General features: G+C 39.0%; 1 protein-coding gene across 1 annotated transcript in view; it reads left to right on the top strand.

The window, feature by feature from the left end:
* LOC109856467 (myb-like protein AA) overlaps positions 1-14553 on the top strand; it is a 31425-nt gene that overhangs the window by 2005 nt on the left and 14867 nt on the right. The window lies entirely within an intron of this gene.

The raw sequence follows: 14553 nt of genomic DNA, 5'->3' as shown, positions 1-14553 counted from the left end.
TCTAGGATGTGAACAAAAATAAAAGGATTGACAAGCGTCTAATCACAGAACGCTACAAAGTAGGTTCGTCGATCGCGGTCGCGTGAGTGTTCCGAATGCGTAATCTCCGTAGAATTACACGCGGCTTAAAGACAACGGAAGTGTCATCGCCTCTGTCGCTCGCACACTCGGTGTCTCTTCGCGATGACGCACAGCCTCCGTGCTTCGACCACAACAAGGAAAGATTTATCAATTGCACCGGGAATTATCGCCCACGATGTTTGTTTCGAAAGAAAATTACGTGTGCGCGACGACTAGGTTGAAAAATGATGCTCTTTAAGAGTTTTATTTATCGCCGTGAAAAATAGAAAAGAGATAAGCAATTGAAGAATATATGCGTTTCCAAGAAGTTAAAAATATTCGAAATTTACATAATTAATAGAAAAAAACACACAAAAACTACAATCTCTTTAATTAAAAAAAAAACTATAGAAATAAATCAAAAGTCAAGACAATACTATGAAGATAGTAGTTCCTTGACGAACCAAGACACTATTGTTAATGTTAATTAATTTTACACAAAAAAAAACTGTACATTGAAATAACTTTACATATTAATTTAAAACAATGTACATTAAATATTGCGAATATCATATTACAATTACATACAGTTTTTTTTCTATATTTTGTTTAGAGATATATTTTTATAAACTTTCCAAATAAGTTAATGACGTGTATTTTAAAACGCTTCTGGCACCTCAGTCGAAATCAGCGCTAAATATTAACACTTCGAAGTGTACATAATTTTATTCGACTGTTTTTTGATTGGGTTGTTTCGCAACCCAATCAAAAATAACTTTGTTGCAAGAAGAAGCAAGCGGACTTAATAAATATATTCATATTAAGTTTACAAACTTATTTCTTTCTCCGTGTCGTTTTCCTTTCGTTGGCGCGCGTGCGCGCGCTTCGAGAAATCGGTTCTCTCGGCTTGAAATTCACCGCGATATGTCCGTTCTGCGCGATGAATCGCCACGGTGGCTGCTGTGTGTGTTGTGCGGCCTGCGAAACAAATAATTGGTGAAAAATTCCAGCTGCTCACGACACCGCGACCGCGCCACGGTATTAATTAACTATAAAATCGCGGTAATGGCAAATGTGTCGCGCGCGTGCGTGTCCCCGGACTTTTCCGTATTATATATGTATATATATATATATATCAATGTAACAAACAAAAAAACTAGAGATAGTGTCACGCTCGTGCACGCATAAGTATCGCAGAACTCCAGAAAATCTAAATATTCAAGACAAATGTTTTTTTTTTTTTAACATTGAAGACGTAAAAAAAGTATGACAATCAAAATTACAATATAATTTTACGAACAAGTAATTTGCGAAAAAGTTTGTGTTTCCTTAAAAAGCTTGTCTTTGTTAGAATTGTGTATTTCGAAAACCGTGAAGATTCTCTTTTGTAAAAGTGTTTAAACAATGTTTTTTAAACACAGTAACATTACTCAATGTTTTTTTTTTGTTTTGAGCATTTCTTTTTATTGAATTCAAAGTATTACTTTCTCATCAAACAACACACAAGTAAATGCTATTTGAAATAAATCTCTTTTATATATTCGTCCAGAGGATATTCATCTCTGTATAAGATCTCGAGTTGAATTAAAAACAAAAAAAAAAAACAAGATTGAATATTTAACGAGTCTGGCGCTGGATCGAGTTGCCGGGATTCGATCTTGAGAGCGATTTTTACGGCAGCTTGAAAATTTTTACGACGGGATGTGTGGTAAGAACAGAGAGACGATTCGGGAGAATTGCCTCCCGTCGGCTTCGTCGCTCCGTGGAATTTGGATGAATATCTGTTATTTTCGTTCAGGGAAACCGTGCGCGGAATTTTGATCGTCCCGATCCCGGTTTTGGCGTAGCCAAGTCGCGCCGCGGACGTAGTGTCCAGAAACGGCGCTTGTTTTTCAAGAAAAACGCAAGCGCCACGGGACACAAAGACGTGTTTCTCGCCCCTTTTCTTTATTTACGGATATAAACACGCTGGACATGCGTGGCCGCCAAATAAAAATACATTTTAGAAGCGTCGTCTATATACAGCGCTATTTTTAGCGTCGACGAAATCCGCGAGATCACGGTACACATTCCAAACAATATATCGTGCGATTCTAATTTAAAACTCCGCAACCCGTGTTTGTTTAATTGTAAATGTTTAATTAATTGACTTAGTGGAATTTAAAAGTTAATTTATTAAAAACCGCGCGCGTTAAAACACAGCCTAAGACAAATTAAAACACAAATAAAATTTAAATTCCTTAATCAGATGTTGCAATAAAACATCTACGTTGAATTTGACACGGCTTGTAATTTACCTCGGTGGATATTACTTATATAAAATAATTTAGCACTTTATGTAAAAAAAAAAAAAAAAGAAACAAAGTTATCTGTAATTTAGTTTCAACGTGAAAAAAAGTGTGAAAATAAATTGAAAATCGCAAACTCGTCTGTTTCTTGCGCGTCCGAGAAAAGTGGGTTAAGCTCGGTAAGAGTCTCTCTCTCTTTCTCTTTTTCTTCACTTTTCTCGTCGAAGGAAAAGATAAAGAAACGTTCACGAAGAAACGAAAGAATCGCGAGGGGACTGAGAAATAGAAAACGGGCAGGAAGCAAGAACGCCGGGCCGAGACAAAAGGTAAGATCGAGGATGCAGACGCGCGCGGCGATACGCATCTCCGAGCGTGTGATCGCGTAGCGTGCCGGGCGTTGAAGTCTCCTTCGTTGAAGTCACTGCTTACGCGAGTGATAGATATCTGGGACGCGACGCATAATGACGCCGACGCTTTTGTAATCCACGTGACTCTGTCTTGCGTTGATTCTTGATCGAAAACCAGTACCGGTTAAAAAGTCACTGCAAATGTATGCTACTAATTATACAAGCAAATAAATTAAAAAATATATGTAACTAATTAAAAAATTCATCTCTTTTTCTCTCTCTCTTTCTCTCTCTCGTATATATTTTATTTTTTAACTCAAATAAACAGAGATAATATATTCACATTAATATATGTTGAAATTTGTTTATGACATATAGGATAGATAATGTATTCTCACATTAATTAAAATTTATGCCAATTTCGTTTTCGATCGTGCGGTAGTCGAGTGTTGCGAGCGTTTCACTCATCGTCAGTAGAACGAGAAAGCAAAGCAGATTTATTAATAGTTCTCTTTCTACTGGCAATGTCCGCAGGAAAACAGTGGAAGGACACACACATGAGGTCATCGTCATAAAATACATCGATACAAGTGTCATATACAAGAAAGATTGCTGAATTTCTCTCCTTGATGATCCTAGTTTTTGTAGAAAGAAAGAAAGAAAAAGAGAGAGAGAGAGAGAGAGAGAGAGAGAGAAAGAGAGAAAAAAAATCATGTTTGAGGGATTATTGTGGATTAAATTTATCGATCGCACGACGACGCTTTGTAGTGCGAAATATTTCTGGACGTTAGCCAATTTTATGCGCACACTCACACAGATTTAATTTCGACGCTATCGATCAACGCGCCGCGCCGATTTCTAGATAGCAACGCTCGGCCGTGCGAGAGCGATCGATCAATCTCTACAGACGCAGTAATTTGATTATCTTTATCCACATACACGTGGACCAAATGTCGATAGAGTAACCACTCGAGAATAGTGTGAGAGAGATTGTGTAAAGTAAATAAAGTATCAACTGTTTAAGTGAGTTTGACACACTTAACCATCGCGGTAATATTTCGTTGAATAAATTGCCGCGGCTTTATTTGTTATTATTTTTGCACTTCCATCCAGCAACCGGTTTGAATTGGCTCTCTTTTACTATCTGAATTTCTACTTTCGATGTCGTAGTTGTTTAACAAACTTGAAACAGAGAGAGACAGAGAAAGAGAGAGAGAGAGAGAGAGAAAGAGAGAATCTTCTATTTTCTCGCGCGTCGCGCGCGGCTTCTCTTGATATTATCTTATTTCATCGCGGAATTTATTCGACATATAGATTCTTCAAGAACAACTCTGAATTATGCGCCGCGTTGCAATAAAACTTATACCGTTGTAGATGCGAGGTTTCGCGAAGTTTAATATGTTTTGCGCACGCGCTCATATAGCTAGTACGAGTGCAGGACAGGTTTCGACGACGTTGGCAGGATACTCTGACATTTGCCAGGTTGATAGTCGAGTGGTTCACCTATAGCGCGAAGTGCACCTATCTGTCGCGTTATACACGGTGTCTCGCAAACTCGGACCGTTTTCTCGAGTCGCCGTAGTCGCAAAATCTCGAATTCGGTGACGTTTTTCTCGCACTTGTTTAATTTTCAACACCGCACGCGCATATATGTAGCTTACAATCGCAATTCTTTTCATGTAAATTTTATCAGATATTTTTTTTTTTTTTTTTTTTTTCAAGTAATTGTAAATATTTGGAGAAAATGTTTGAAACTTCCAGAAAGATCACCGCGGGACACTTTCTTTTCTACACGAAGATAGTCGCGAATCTCAGGCGAATCTTCGAATTGGAACAGAACAGTGATTTACCGAACGCTAGAAAACGCGAAATGACGTACGTACAAGCGGCAAAATCGCAGCGCACAGGTAGTTAGTGCGATTGCAGAAGCGAGCTTCGAGTGTAGCCGAGGGCAGGTTTGCAACCGCCGTCAGAGAGAAATTTCTACAGAGTTGCTACGCCGTAGCGGTCGTTTCGACATAGGTGCAGCATTGAGGGGACCTCGCGCCGCAGCAGGTGCAAATAAATATCAGTCTGTTGTGTGTGTAAACGCGCGCGCGCGCATGAAGAGAATTTATGATTTTCGAATAATATCTGTAAAAAAAGACGTTTACTTGTAGTAAGAAAAAAGAAACACTTGAGAAACAATTTTCATTATTTTTTACAATAAGAAACTACTTTCGGCACTTTTATTTTCTTAATTAATTTTTTTTTAATTTATATTTTTTTAAACTACATGTTTTACTACTACATTAAGTTTTTATTCTCTCTCTCTCTCTCTCTCCTTCTCTCTCTTTTGGACTGTGTCAAGCTCTCTTTTTGTCTTAATAAATCTCGGAGCTACGCGTGCGAGGAAATGACTTCATGCCAGTGAACAAGACTTCGCGTCCTGCCATGAAAAAAAAACTCGCTGTGCACGTATAATTAAGGGTATAATTAGAACACCGGATAAGAACGGTTTAGACCATTACAAAGGCGAACCATTATGGAGGTTGAGAAAGGTGCAGTGATTCGTCTTTCACGTGTACATATGTGTATACACTAACCCAGTCTTTTTCACAGGACCAACCGTACACAATACTCGGCTACAATTTATATTCCCAAAAATTGAAGACAAAGAAATATATTAATTAATTCACAGATGTGCTCGAATCGCGCGACGCCAAATTTACCGAGTCTGTTACACGTGCCGTGTAAGAGATATTTTTATTCTCTTGTAGAGAGCGTGTAATGTAACAGACATCGAACATTAACGTCCCGCGCGGAAAATACGTGGAAGTATTTCATCTCGGGTTGTCAGACTTAATGTAAAATCGAGAACGTGCCGCGAATATGGCACAAACACACGTACTCATGCTGGATGCATCCTAATGACGGTGTATCTCCCCCTCGTTGTGTTGCCTCGATGTACTTTACTATTACAACGCGATTCGCATTTAACCGCAGTATGTGTCTTAATTAGCTTCGGCGATCAACGAGGTCGTCGGGTTGATACCGTTTCCGATTATGAGCGCTTAAAAAACGAATCTTGAGTGTCTGAGATCTCGACCGCGAAATAATTTAATTAAATTTCGCAGAGCGTCGGGGAATATAATAAACGAAGAAAGTAAAAGATTCAGTTTTCTTTTTTTGTAGCTACTATATAGATAATTAAAAATTGAATACGCTTCTCTAATTTTACTTTAAATCAGTGAGAATTAAGACTTTTACGTGAGTTAGAGAAAGTTTTTATTTTTTTAAATAAGAAATACTCCAAAAAAAAAAAAAAAAAAAAAAAAAAAAATTAAGAAACTCCATTTTTTTATTTATATTCACGCCTACATTGTACAATAAAAATTATCGACATTTTGACAGAAGAGCGAGACGAATTTACTCGGTGAGTCTTTGATCCGCACCTTCGGCGCTTACCCTCCCCATTTCGACACCACCGGCCGGGGAAAACGTAAGCTAATGCATAACCAATGCAGAACGAACTCGAGACACGACAAAGCCGCACGATAAAAGATTCGTGACCCGTTGTTGTTCCAGATATCGACGGTTCAACCGGCGTAGTTTCACCCATGTTGGCTACGAACCGATTGGATACAGTGTTATCACTGCGTAATCATCGAAGAGTTGTATTTTTTCCACGTTCGTGTCAAAATTAAATTAAGAAATTTATTTGATGTGTTCACGACTCTTTCATACAAATATAACGTGTGTTTAACACAATTTATAAAATAAAAATTTGAACCTTATGTTAAAAAAGTCAAAGTGCTTAAACTCGAACGAGTGATTTTTATATACGCATTTTATTTTTGTTCAGGTCACCCTGTAGAGGTTAATATGCGGATCGAATGCGATGTATTACGGGGGAAGGGGGGGGAGAAATGAACGACGGTTTTTCCTCTTCATCGCGAAATAAATATATCCGCAATTTCTCTCTTACGAAAATTCCTGCCCGAGAGTTCGAATATAATGAAACTTCCACCGTAATTTGATCACCGTAAGAAAATAATAGAGTCGTGTTTTGACTTTCTCCGTACGTCTCTCTGTCAGGTTTCATTTTAATCCCCGAGAGACGCGGTATCGACCCACGGGCGTTTAATCGGTTGCGCAAATCGGTGCTTTCTGACGAACTTCCGCTCGTCAAAGAAAGCGGACTTCGGCTGGCGCGGTTGACCCAGTTTGCTCGCGCGCGCGTGGCCGAACGGTCCCCCGGCAGCGGCGGCGCAAGGACGCCGCGAAAACCCCGCGCCGATGTGTGGTTCGGTTTCATGGCCTCGCAAACTCACGCGGGGAGGGTGGAGCGCCTTTCGAAACGAGCGACATAATTATCGGTTATAAAGTAATGTCGACCGGTCCACTTACATCGTTAACATCAACGCCCCGACACGATATATGCTCAGTCCACCACCCGACTATAGAGAAAACAAGTTTTCTCTCTTTCTTTTTTTTTCTCTTTCTCTCTCTCTCTCTCACAACATTGGTATTCATTTATATTCAGTTATACATACTCATTTTTCATATTTTCTTCCTTTATTTTTGGTATTTTGATCAATGTTCTTTTATTTGTTGCGCTTGAGGGGATTTTCCCAGAACGCCTGATAAACAAAGCCATATCTCATCTTATCTATCTCCCTTTCTCACTTCTTTGTGAGCATTTTATTAGAACAACAATTGTTTTTTATACACATAATATTCGATATAACCTTGTTAAATTTTTGCCGATCATCGCGACGTGTTCACTTCGATCGAATCGAGATAAAAGTATATATGTATATATATATATACCTATCGATTAATATTGTATCCTGACGATTTCTGAGAATAGATAGAGAGATAAATGGATAGATAGCGAACTTGTTTGCTTCTAGGAACAGTGCATGCTAAATCTTCCTGACTGTTCGCGGATATATGGAACTCAATAAAAACGAAATGTGAGACAAAGCGGTCAGCGGCGTTGTACGAAAGGGCACAGTATCAAGCTTGAGAACTAGAGGATGAAAAGAGAGAAAAAAAATAATAATTTAGTGAGAAAACTGTCGAAGCAGAACGAAACTCGAGGAAGAAAATGTAATTTAAGTACATTTAAGTTACTCTTAAGTAGAGAAAAAATTATTCACAATTTTAATGGAATTAAAATATATGTACACAGATCTGATAAAAATTAATTTCTGACAAAAATTGATGTGATAAAAATTATTTGATATTGACAAAAGACACGGGATTAAAAACCTCAGAGAACTGAAAAAAAATTAACTTGAATAAAGATTATAAAAGCTATAAATAACAAGACGTCAAACACGTTTCAAGGATAAAAAATATCTCGAATTTATTTCCCGCCTGTTTTAACTTGCAAATCGATGAATCCTTTGCGTCATGTTTTTAAATAATAATAAAAAACAATACTGAGTTGTAATTAAGTTTGACGTTCTCAAGATTTGTGCGTAACGCGAGTGTGTGGATTCCGATTAACGGTAGTCGATCGCGAAAAGCGAAAACGCGTCGTGGAACGCCACACGTGGATAATCGAGGGTTGTGACAACAAGGATACTCTTGCGCGTGGTAGCCGCCAGTCAGATATCTCGCCTCTAACGATCGGTCACTGTAAATAGGTTGAAGGCGCACGTAGCCCCCCGGGCTGCCTAACGATGTCGGCATCGAGGTTGCGTTCCATCGCGTTAAAGTCTTCGCCGTGTGACTGCGTCTCATGCAGATATACACGCGGATAGATCGGACACGCGTTTCGTGTCTCGGCGCGCACGGATTCTCAAAAGCGCAAGTGTGCGTGCGCGCAATTTTATGTCACTCAAAAACCAAAGAGAGATATCGCGAATCAATAGATTTCTTTTTATTATTATATGATACACAACGGCAAAGAAAGAGAGAGAGAGAGAGAGAGAAAGAGAGACCGAGATACCGATCGTTCCGTGACGAAATAACTGTCCAGTTTCGTCAGCTTACGTTGAGAGCGATCGATTGATACAGAGAGAATTTATGATGGGAACACACAGTCGGAAAGAAAGAAGGCTGCCACGGATTTCAAAATGTTCGCGATGCAAAATTCGTGTCTGCAATTATGAAGCGCGGTTAAATCTGTTTCAAACGTAGCAGCGTATTTTTTTTTTATATACTTTTCTTCTTTTGTTTTCTTTTCTTTTTTTAAGATATTTAAATATATAATTTACAACTATTTTTTAATCAACTTAAAAATTTCCGAGCGACTAGCTGACGCATTTCCGATGATAGTTTTGAAGAAATCTTCGGAAATCCTGTTTAGTCCAATGATCTCGCGGCATAAGGGCTGCGAGCAGGAAGATCCCGAGTTTAAATTCACACTTTCCGATTTTTCCGGATCGGCTTTTTCCAGTTGAACTTACCGATAAAATGCGAACTAAATCGGGCCTCCAATTACTTAGTCCTACAGTTTCGGCTCTAGGCTGACCAACTTTGCCCCGTAAAAAAACTTGTATTGTTAAGAGACCGGAAGTTTAAGTCTCGGAGCAGTTTGTACACTTCCGTGGTGATTCGGAGTCCACCTAAAAAATCGTAGGTTCTTTCTCCACAATTGTGCGGGAAGCTAAACTTCTCTGAGGAAGTCGAAAAAAATACCGACAAAGAGTTGTAGTACTCTTAAAGGTTGTAGAAAGAAGAAGAAGAAGAATATCTCACTATAAAATAAAATGTTCATATAACGTAGAAAACAGTTTAGAAAGAAAGCTCAATTTGTCTTGTCCGAAAGCACTTTGCTATAGTGATCTCACTAGCTTTTTTATCCTTTGTATTGTCTTCGCAGAAATTTGGTGACAATGCAATTTCGTTGAAAGTACGATCTGAGCGGATGATTACTATTTAGAAAGGTTGTCCATTGTTCATTGATGTGCATCTTTTTTTCTATTTAATTTAGCAAAATAATCAAAGAACAGTGTAATTCTTTGTGATCAGTCTCTGCCAAAAAAGCGCCAGGTAGTTCGTTCAGAAGAGCAGACGGATGGCTGCCAGAGGTCTCTATGACGCCAAGGCGAATATACGCGGTCTCGTTGTTAGGGCAATCGCGCGCGCGCACGATCCGGGCACGGCTCTATAGCCCCGGTATGGGGGACGATGTAGGCGTGCGGATACCTCGATCCAGCCTCTCTCACGTCAAGCCAAGTCGGTCGGGTTTGGTACGGTGGTGGTACATCGACGCGAAACATACACACACACACACAGGCAACCTGGTGTTGCGCAACAACAGCAAAGGCAGCAGCTCGAAACAACGACGCCGACGACGAACACCACGACGAGGAATGACTCGCGCGCGCTTCGAGTCTGTTGCTTCTCGTTTCTGCTCCGCTCGTTCGTTCATTCGTCACGATAAAATAACCTAAAAGCGTAACCGCCCGGTATGTACCTGACACCGCGAGGCCGCGTTCACAAGTCGTGACACAAGAGTCGATATTATTTACTCGACTCTTTCTCTTTCCTCGATTCTCTACTTCCTCCTTGTTCTACCGGTGCAAGTTTGTTTTCTTGCCAGCAACTGCGTTTTAATTGAAATCTGTTTAATATATATTGAAAAGTTTCACTCTGTTTGCGATTCGATAAGAAATAAAATATGTATCGTTTGACAAGTGTAAAAGACGTGTGTTGTGAAAATTTGTCTTTAGAGAGATATTTTAGCTTGGTCTTGTACTTCTCTTATACTTTAGACATTGAATTTACTAGAAAAGAAATTAGACGAAATGTGTGATATTAAAATTTATATATTTCACAATTATATCTCACATCTGTTAATTATGTATTAAAATGACATGTAATTTTGACTAGATTTTTCAAATGTTTATTTGAATTTATATAAATGAATCAGAATATATATGCACGGGACTTCTTTGGAGAATTCACGTATAAAAACTTGTTACTATGCAAGACACATTACGATATGTAACGCTCTGAATAGTAATTAATCATAATCGAGCTCGGTAATTACTATGAATTACTACTTCTCTTTTGCTTGTCGATACATCCTCGATCTCGGGATCGAACATCGATTGACGTCGCGCGAAAGAAATTTTGACCCGTGACGCAAACAGTGTCGAAATAAAATCGTAGCGCAGAAAATGAGTTTCAAAATTTGCCGATTGTAATTACACAAAATTTCGAAGACATCCCGAAAGAAGGATGAGCCTAATTATACGTCGCGTAACGAAGGATCAAAGATCGGTGCGTTATATGATGAAAAAGAAGAAAAATCCGCGCTCGCGAAAGAGAAGAAGAGAAAGAGGAAGGAAGAGGGGAGAGAGGGTAAAGAGAGAGAGAAGTCGCTATTATATAACGGTCGGTGAATTTTCATATTTCTATCTCCCGTTCGTCGCGTTATATATGACGGACTCTCATCACGCAAAGAAGAAATCGAGATGAGGGCCGGCAGCAAGATTGGAAATGAAATTCGGCATCTCAGATGCCGGATGCTATCTATACGCGGATGCGGAAACTGGGTCGGCTAACGGTGAAATTCGTGCCCCGGCACGAAAATCCACTTTATATCGCGGCCCTAGTGCCGGAACTTCCGATTAATCACGAGGATCGGAGACGCAAGCTCGCGTGGCTTATTAGGCATCATTGACCTTTAGAAGACGCGGAAAATCGAGAATCGGTCTCAACTACAAATACAGTTTTTGCTTCGAAGTGTAATATTCATAAGTGTGTGTGTTTTATCGCGGTTTTAAGATCCTTTTAACTTTATCAAAGTAGATTAGCTTCAACATTAATACGGCGTTTCCGTTTACATAACCGATTACGTTTTATAAATAAATAATTTATTATTAATTACCTGTAATTAATGACGTGTAAAAAGCTAAAAACACACTTGTACAAATAATCTCCGCGAAATATAAATGTCGAGCGCTCGTCGCTCGTTTTCTTGCGAACTTTAAAATCGCACACGCACCTGAATCCAGTTATGGTCTCGCACGACTGAACAAACTGGAAATTTCCACGGAACCTGTGCTGCTTTGCACGCTGATATTTTCCCTCGCATCGGTGCAACGGCACGTTTTTATACGGACGACTGGTGTCTTAACAAGAAACCGCGAAGCGACGATAAAAATCTCAAATGGAGTTAACGCGCTGTCTACGCGGCGGTGATGTCGGTGGCGAATGGATTCGCTTCTGTTCGGCAACCAAAGCTAATAAAGAAACAAAGGTATCAAAGCGGCAGCGGATTAAAATGTCTCTAACAATCCGCGGTATCTTTGTCTCGAGATAGAAATTGAATTTAAATATCCTCATCCTAGTTGCAGAGCGAATTAATGTTTGACTTAAAGGAGCGATTAAATATTCATTATCTTAAGTTTCTCTTCTTTCGCGCGCGTTAATCAACATGTAAAAATCTCAATACAGTCACTTTTTTTGCTTTCGGTTATTTATTTCCCGTTTGGATTTTCTTCAATCGGCATACGGTTGATTTCGAAGAAAGAGACCCAGTTAGTAGTTACGTGTCGGCTGTCCAAAGAGACCAAATCGTCGCGGGGCATGCATACATTTTACTTTGTACCGCGAGCAATTTTGTTCACATAAATTATCGTAATCGCCACTTAGCGAGACAGTTGAACGCTTCCTGCTTCTTACAACCGCGCGTGTGAGAAATATTTTTCCGTCTGAAGTCACTTCGAGAAAAAACAAAAAAAAAAAAAAANAAAAAAAAAAAAAAAAACGAAGTGACTTCTCGGGATGTTTCTTACGGTTCGTCTTGTTTTTACTGCCGCATCGCGTCATGTACAGGGTGTCTTACTCCGATCGCGAAAACGCGTTTGCAAAAGTTTTAAATAAATTTTTTCACGTTTGTATTTATTAATTATACATATTTATAATTACATATATAATATTTTATAATTAAAAGTTATGTATGTACAGTCGAATCGCGTTACTGTTAACACGTTTGTCTAAACTACTCGCGTTAGTGTTAACAATTCCCCTAATCTCCTTACTATTCTTCAATCTATGCGCAAGCAGTAGACGAAATGTGCCGGATCGTGCGCAGAAAACACGCGCTACAAAACTCGTAATATGATTGGCTGACACACACACATATAAATTAAGTGGGAAAAGTTAACATTATTGAGAGGAAGCTGTTAATATTAACGCGATGTTAACAGTATGTGTTATACACGTATAATTATATGTACGAATGTGGAACCGCTTCGTCTCGTTGGGAAGGTGAACAGGTTTGTGCGTCTGTAACAGTTTGGCACTATAATAGAAAAACAAAATGGTAGGCGTTTTTTTTTTTTTTTTTGGATTTCACCATAAGTGTGTTAAGAGCCGGCGAATTATATAAATCATCTAAAAAAATCGCTCACGCGATATATATTGCAATGCGCTTAATATATTCAAGAGGAAGCGTGAGGGGGATTCCCCTCTCCCCCCACAGTGACTGCTCGTGTGGAGACGAAAGTTTCCTTCCCAACCGAAGAGCATTAATATACCGTGATGTACAGTCTTATATTTTATTTTTATTCGGCCTGACGTTTTCGGACATCGTGTATGCAAATGTACACGCAATGTTTCTCTCTCTTTCTCTTTCACTTTCTCTCTTTCTCTCTTTTAAGACGAGCGGACGGTCGAGAGAGTGTAACAGTTGCTGGATTTATATCAAAATTGTAATCGAAAATCGAGATCGCTTATTTTTTGCGACTCATTGGGCTCAGCCTGGATCTTGGAGTTCGATCTTTGCCGCGCGCATTAAAGAAAGCAAGTAGTATAAAGCGTATAGCTCGTGCGAGACGAGGCGCGCGTTAATACTTTAATTAGACGTCTAAGTGAGTTTACTTATCATCCTCACATCTCACGAGCGAATCTCTCGAGGGAAATCGATGATTAGTACGCTGTTTGATTAACGCAGGATGCGAGTACTTTTCCAGGAATTTATCAAACGAGAAGACATTGATGTAAAGTCTTTGGAAATTTTCTTCAGTGTATCTGGGGGTTTTTTTTTTTCAAACCGATTTGTATATTATTTGTATACCTAACCCTATGTGTATGAAAAATCTTTATTTATTTATTTATTTCTTTTTTGTTATTCTTGAATGGAAAGCGGAAGAGCACACCGTATTATTATTACCGCCAGAGGCAATTATTTTCTTCTCGTTATTTTACTTCATCATTTTGCTCGCTCACTCGTATCGTTTTTCACGCTCTTTCTTCTTCCGTCTGTCTGTTCTTTATCAATCTTAATTTTATTTATATCAAATGCCGGAGATCTACATGCGCGCATGTGTTCGCGAGGGAGAATTAAAAATTCTCAGGATATTCATATATATTAGTATACATATATATATTTGTTCAAGGATATTGAGATAAGCGAAACGGAAAGAGATACGCGCTACTCCTCACCTTGAGTGATTTACATTGCTGCCGGATATATTCCTCTGCAATTACGCGCTCATACACTAATGACGCGTATTATAAATAATCCCAGGCAGTTCCTATTCGCCGCTGGAAAACCGCCGCATCGCATTTCTCGTATTCTCTCCCGATTAAATTCAAGCATTCGTTAACGTATGTTTGACCATGTAATGACGTTTCTCTAAATGTCACACGAGATTAGGATCACCCTCTAATGTTAATATTACATTGGCGATAAATCAATCAATTTATATATCGATGATAAATCAATTACACATCGCGCATTCATCGCGCATTCATCAATCACGAAATCGGTTTTGACGAAGCCTTTCACGTAAATGCCGTTAATCTTTCAACAATACCCAAATCCCAACTTACGTAATACTACAATTGCAACAAACGATTAAGAGACCAACGTTTATTCCGCACAATGCAAAGAGAAAAGAGTTTTT

Source organism: Pseudomyrmex gracilis, unplaced genomic scaffold, assembly GCF_002006095.1.
Source record: "Pseudomyrmex gracilis isolate BER0280 unplaced genomic scaffold, ASM200609v1 scaffold_119, whole genome shotgun sequence".
In the NCBI taxonomy this organism is placed as follows: Eukaryota; Metazoa; Arthropoda; class Insecta; order Hymenoptera; family Formicidae; genus Pseudomyrmex; species Pseudomyrmex gracilis.
The sequence above is the reverse complement of the archived record's forward strand: the minus strand, read 5'-3'. Positions and strand labels throughout refer to the sequence as shown.